The sequence below is a fragment of the Vicia villosa genome, linkage group LG2, assembly GCF_029867415.1.
Source record: "Vicia villosa cultivar HV-30 ecotype Madison, WI linkage group LG2, Vvil1.0, whole genome shotgun sequence".
Taxonomy (NCBI): domain Eukaryota; kingdom Viridiplantae; phylum Streptophyta; class Magnoliopsida; order Fabales; family Fabaceae; genus Vicia; species Vicia villosa.
This window is the reverse complement of record NC_081181.1, coordinates 171560392-171567529: the sequence shown is the minus strand read 5'-3', so window position 1 is coordinate 171567529 and position 7138 is coordinate 171560392.

The following is a 7138-nucleotide window of genomic DNA, read 5'->3' as shown; positions in this document are numbered from 1 at the left end:
CTCTTCTCCTTACAGGCCAAAAATGAACGGCGCCGTTGAAGCCGCCAACAAGAACATTAAGAAGATCGTCCAGAAAATGGTCGTCACTTACAAAGACTGGCATGAAATGCTGCCATTTGCTTTACATGGGTACCGTACTTCAGTGCGTACTTCAACAGGGGCAACTCCCTTTTCTCTAGTATACGGCATGGAAGCTGTGCTCCCCGTAGAAGTTGAAATACCATCAATGAGAGTCCTCATGGAGACTAAGTTATCAGAGGCTGAATGGTGTCAAAACATATACGATCAGTTGAACTTAATCGAAGAAAAACGTATGACTGCTCTATGCCATGGACAGTTATACCAAGCAAGGATGAAACAAGCCTTCAACAAAAAGGTTCGACCTCGTGAATTTCGAAAAGGCGACCTCGTGCTTAAAAAGATCTTGTCTTTTCAACCAGATTCTAGGGGCAAATGGTCTCCTAATTACGAAGGCCCGTATGTTGTCAAAAGAACATTTTCTGGCGGCGCCATGACTCTTGCAACCATGGATGGTGATGAACTCCCATATCCTGTGAATGCTGATGCAGTCAAGAAATACTTTGTCTAAAAAAAAATACAAAAGAACAGCTCGGTAAGTTGAAAACCCGCAAAGGGCGACTTAGGCAAAAATGAGCGTCTCGGTGGACTGAAAACGCTAAAGGGCGGTCCAGGCAAAAATTAGAGACAATAAACAAAAAAATTCATCCCGGTAGATTGAAAACCTGAAAAGGCAATCTAGGCAAAAATTAGGGATTTATGACAAAGTAACTGCATCAGTCCATACTTCGTCACCTGAATCGTCTTTTCCATCAAAGGATCTTCAATCAAATCATCGCCAATCAGAAGCGATAAGCACAATCGGAACTCAAAGTTGTTAGGGGGAATAGTGGTTATTGCTTTCAATGTAGCCTTTTCCGCATAATTACCATTTCCAACTTTTGTAAATACTCTATGGAATCATGCCTTTAGCTGATTACCATCCTATTAAATAAATTTGAGCCTTGTGCCCATTTGTCTGCAATCTCTAATTTCTTTTAGCTTGCAAAATGACGCTTTAATTGTGTTATTCACTTTTGGAAAAAAAGAAAAAAAGTTTTAAATGAATTTACTTCACTTTTCTTTTTTCAAAATAAAAGCGAAATTTTCCTTTGAGTTGTGAACAACCGAAGGAACATCAACAGCTATCTCCATAGGATGAATCAAAGATTATGATAGGAAAAGCTCTTCTATCCCCAGTGAAGAAGCTCTTCTATCCCCAGTAAAGAAGGTCTTTTATCCCCAGTGACGAAGATTTTCCATCTCCAGTGAAGAAGCTCTTCCATCCCAGTAAAAATGCTTATCTTCCCCAGAGAAGTTTAAAACACGCAACACCATTCATCACCCGTGTTATCTACACCGTGTTGAAGAACATTTGCCAAGTATCTGGTTGTATTGCGACGTCGGTCCCTCTCCAGTATATACTCTTTTGTCTGTCAGTCTCGTCAGCATGCATGCTACATTCATGACATTCATCATTCATACATATTTGCATCATTTATGCATTCTTGCATTTTTCAATGTTTGCTTTAAAATCACTTGTTTAGGATATATTTATCCTCAAAAAGAAGAAAAAAAGAAGAGAAAAAAAAAGAAGAAAAGAAACAAGTATGGGCGTGTTATCTCTCCAAGTAGGTTGTCACCCATAAGCAGAAAAGAACATCTTCTTTTTCCAGTTCCCCACTGAGATCATTCCTCGTGGAAGAAGGTTGCTTTAGTTTCTCCTTTCAAAACAAAGGAGGAGATCCCCAGTTGAGTTCATTCCTCATGGGTGCAAAGTCTTGTTTGACTATTTCTTTCCAATTCATTCTTGGTTAGAACCCTGTCTTTACCAAAGATTCAAATTCCGATTCCTCAAACAGAGTCGTGAAAAACAGACAATAAGCAATAGCCTCATCTTCTGAGCAGTTTATGTCTCTTTCAAAATATTTTTCCTCTCTAGGAAATCAATCATGAAGACCATTTGACAATCAGGGCCTTATTACTGTTCACAAGGCTGAATAACCAGTAATTTCCCTAGCAAAGTCTCCAGGATCATTTTATCACTCGGCTGATAATTGATCATGTCTTCAGAACCGCTATCACAAGGCTGGTAGTCGGTAACCCTTTTGTTCTGGTTATATTATTTAACATGTCTATCACCGTGCTGATAGTCGGTAATATTAACCGAACCTTTGAAACTCTTTTTACCTTGTCAAGTCTATCACCATGCTGATAGTCGGTAATACAGTTTCATACCTTTCACCTTCGTATTATTAAACAAGTCTATCCCTGTGCTGATAGTCGGTAATGTCGATTGGTAAGCTTTTCTTACAAAGCTATCATTCCCAGGTAAAGCATACACTTGCTTTCCCGATAAAACGGATTCTCTTCCTAAAACGGATTGAGGCATCCTTCCCAATCTCTTTTCCCCAGTGGAGTCAGTTCTTGATATTCCCTCGGTAGAGATATCCTTGCATCATTCGCAATTTTGGTATCTTAGGTCCAAAATTCGCGTCTTCTGATATTTAAGTCTCTTCCACCCTATCAAAACGAAGATTTTCAATCTTCATGTCTCAGGTTGAAGAAACTTAAATAGGGGCATCTGTCATACCCCAATTTTTGACCTAAGATACCACCTCATATCATTTGCATATGCATCATTTGCATCTCTAACAAATTGCATAGCTTGTGTTTGCTACTTGTGCTTAGCAGGGTTTAATCAGGAAACCACTCATCAGTACAAGTAACAATCAATTAGGGTTTTGTTCTCCCTTCATTTCAAATGAATCATCTTCATCAACAATCAACATTTGGTCCTCAGAGATTCACTTCAACAAACTCAACAGCTTTGAATCGACTGAATTAGGGTTTTGACTGAAGACAGCATACTCCTGACTTTTGCTCAGGATTTGACCTAATGACTTGGGACATGACCTCAAGACCCCAAGTGCATCATTTTGACCTAATCCATTGGCTCAGAACATCTCCTACACAAAGATTGATCAGACAAATCCTCAGATCAGGGTTTTTTGAACTATCAGGGACTAAAATCGGGGATCACATTTGGGAAACCCTAAAAACCCCCAGGAAGTCAATCAAAGGTTTCAATCATCCTCAAATAATCCCTATGACAATATACAATGGAAATTACATCTCAATTCAAGACCTACAGGCATCAATTTCATCAGGTCGACAATTAGGGTTTTTGACCTAATTCACTGAGCAACTGACTTTTTAATCAGGACATGGTGCCACAACTCAAATCATGGTTCAATATCCTCTAATACCTCAATATGATCCATTCATACTATTCATTTGATGAGGATAGCTTGTTTCACTTGAAATCTCCAGAAACGCGATTCGTCTGAAAAAGTCAACTGTACAAGATCACCATTGACTTTTGGGGAATTTTGGTCAACCATGACTTTTGAAGTTTTGAATCATCAATATATGATATGAGAAGTCATTTGATCAAGGAAAAACAAGAAAATCAATCAAGAATCAAAAAGTCAAAAGTTTGACTTTCATACTTAGAAAATTTTTCTAAGTGTTTTTCATGGTTTTTTCCAAACTTTGGAAGGGAATTTCTCAAAATTTCACCTACAAACTGAAAAAAACTTCCAACATGAAAGTTGTAGATTTTGATCCAATAAACAACTTTGACACATATAAATTTTTTCCATAAGATCAACCATTTAAGAGATATGGTGCTTCAAAGTTGGTACTTTTTGAAAATTTCACTTAAAACTTCATTTTCTTCAAAGTTCATGGATCTTTTTCACCCATTTCCTTAAAGGTCTTGAAGAAACTTTCAACTAGGGTTTTGAAGTGTGTAACATGAGCTTTCCAAAATGTCCAAGAGCATGAAAAAATATGGAGTGTAGCCATGGTTTTGAATTTTGTCATTAGAGGTCATTATGCTTAAAGTTACACACCATTTTCACCAAGTTTCAACATTACATAGTCTATGATCCATACAATGACCTCTTGCAACTCCAAAGGGCAAGATTCTTATCATAAAAGATCAGATTGGAAAGAATATTATGGCACTTGAGTTCCTTAACCATGGTTAAGCTTTGTAATCATTGAAAAAATATTCCATGCCATCTTTTTCCACAAAATTCATCATGGCATTTTCAAGTTGCAAATCATCCAAGCCATTTCTTGCTCTCACCATATCAGAATGTTTGCCTATAAATAGAGGTTTCTATTTCACTTAAGACTCACACCAAAGCATTGAAAAACTTGCTTTCTCACTTCTTACTTATTTGCAAGTTCTTTCCATTTTTCAAAGAAGTTAGAACTCCAACTTTCAAATCCTGAAAGTTCTAACTATTGGTGTCATCCAAGCATTCTCTAAACATTATTTTGAAGTTGTTTGAACCATTAAACCATCACAAAACTATCCAAAAGTCAGTTTCATCACAAAAACTCCATAAGTGCACATATTGAGCCTTAAACCTTCAACTCTCCATCTACTCGTGCATCTTCCAAACCAACACTTCAAACATCTTCCATACATCAACTAGAAGCGATCCAAGCACCTGGAACTCTTCTGGATGTAGAGAAACACCATGGCCGTTTTCAGTTTGGAGTCAAAACAGGTGGAGGTCTGTAGAATGATTCAGGAGGTTTCAAGCAATTTTAAAAGCATCAACGTGATCCTTGAACATCACTGAAGCTATTCCAATCAATCCCAAGCCTTGAAGGGCCCAGAATCGAGCCCCATAGCACACGGTTTGTCAAGAACAAAACCAAGTTCTAATTCATACTTGCACGCACTTTAAACTTAATTTGATTACATATTATTGTTGTCTATATGCTCTGATCATTTCTGGAGTTTTAATTGGATTTTAATGGTTGTTTGCAAGATATGCCATTTTAGGGTTCTTGAAGCTCAAAAGAGGGGTCTTCGTTTTAGGCGAAATTTCAGGAAATTAATGGTTCCATTGGGTTCGTGAGATCCATACGAGCTCAACCATGTCTTCATAATCAATTTTCATTGCTTGTGTCACGTTTTGCTATGTGCAGGGGCTATGGCTACGGATAAAATCCGTAGCTAAATGTTTTAGCTACACTTGCAGGGTTCTAGCTACGGAGAGAGGAAGAAGATGAAGAGGTGGCAGCTCCTCATTGGAGGCCTTGCGCGCGTTTGGATTTTAAATTCTGACCATTCTGGTGTTTCTCAGTCCACGCGCCTATGATGCTCTCTCAGCCATCAGCCATTAGATCTCATTTAAATTCTCATCCAACGTTCAGAAACACGCCAGTCCACCATAGACCTTCAGCCTCGCCACACAGGATCCTGGTTTAAGTATTTTCTTAATTAATTTAATTTTCTTTGCATAATTAATTAAAAATACTTTCAAAAATCCAAAAATCATTTTAATTTCACTTTTTGGTTGATAAAATATTTAATTATCTTTTGACATGAAAATATTTTATTTTTATTCATAATTAATTTATTTTGTTAATTAATTAGTAATTGTGTGATTATTTACTATTAATTAATATCAACCAATCAAAAAAAACCCAAAAAATTATTTTTCTTTTATTATTAAATTGATAAAATGTTAATTTAATTTTTGGACCAAAAATATTTTAGTTTTCTTCATAATTAAAATATTTTGTTAATCAATTAGTATTCATGTGAATATTTGCTTTTTAAATTATTATTCAACCTATAAAAAAATCCAAAAAATATTTTCTTTTTATATTTAGGTTTATAGTTGTATAATATAATTTTAGACATAAAAAGAATTATTTTTTATTGTTAAGTTTAATTATTTGTATAATTATTTGTTTAATTAGCATTATTAATTGACTTAACTTCATTCAAAAAAACACAAAAAATATCTTCTCTCAGATTATTTTCTTTTGAATTTGATATTGTCATATAATCTTTGTTTAAGTTTCATTTTGATTACTGTTACACATATCATTTGAATTTTCTAACTTCATCCGGGACTTCGAGATTATTTCTCTGTTGTTCTCTGTTTTGTTTGGTCTCCCATTTGCTGTAGGAGTTCTTGAACAATTACTGGAAGATCATAAAATGCTGAAAGCTGTGAGCTTATCCGACATTCTTTTCTGCTGGTCAGGATGCTTAACATCTGGATCAAGGTAACACCTCAAACTCAGAAATCCATTTTCTCACTCTTCGAGGTAAGCCTAAAACTCAATCAACTGTTTTCACAACAGTAATCAAGTCACTTTCAAATCATCCATTGTTTTTCAAAACAGTGGGGCCTCTCGAATATTAGAGAGTATAAGACCCACTCTTTTTTTTCCCTTTTACAGTTTTTCTTTGTACAGAAAACTTTTTCAAAACAATACTTTTCAAACTGTTTTTTAAAACAATAAATCTCACATCTTTTTTTTTCAAAACCATCCACCCTGTTTTATGTAAATAAAACAGGGGCCTCTCGAATATTAGAGAGTGTAAGTCCCACTTCTTTTCTTTTTGTACAGTTTTTCTTCAAACAGAATAAACTTTTCAAAATAACAAATTTTCAAACAACTTTCAAACAGTTGTACAAAAGCGAAACCTCGCGTCTGTAAATAAACAATCAACGATGTTTTGTAAATACCACGGGCCTCCACGTAGGTATAAGTCCCAAGCCCTTTTGTACATACCCATTCCTGTACATGAAATTAGGTATTTCATTGTACACACACATTTTTGTACATATCTTAATTTGTTTTTTAACTTTGAATAACAAACCAAAAATGAAGGTTTCTTTAAATCTTCCCAAAAATATACCATGGGCCTCCATGTAGGTATAAGTCCCAAGCCCTTTTGTAAAAACCTGTTTACATAGCTTTGAATAAACTCAAGTGGACCTCTCCCCGAGTGTGAGTCCCGAGCCCCTGTGTATACAAATGGATCATGCTTACAGGTATATTTCCTTCATAAACTCCATTATATACACACACTTTGTCATATATATATAATTGTTCATACCTGTTCATGTTTGTCCATACTTGTTCATGTTTGTTCATATGTGTGATATGTGTGCTTGTTCAACTTAGTATAACACTAGGTTCCCCATAGCCTCCTATTGGGCTTCGTGCAAAGAATCTCCACTAGTTTAGGTTA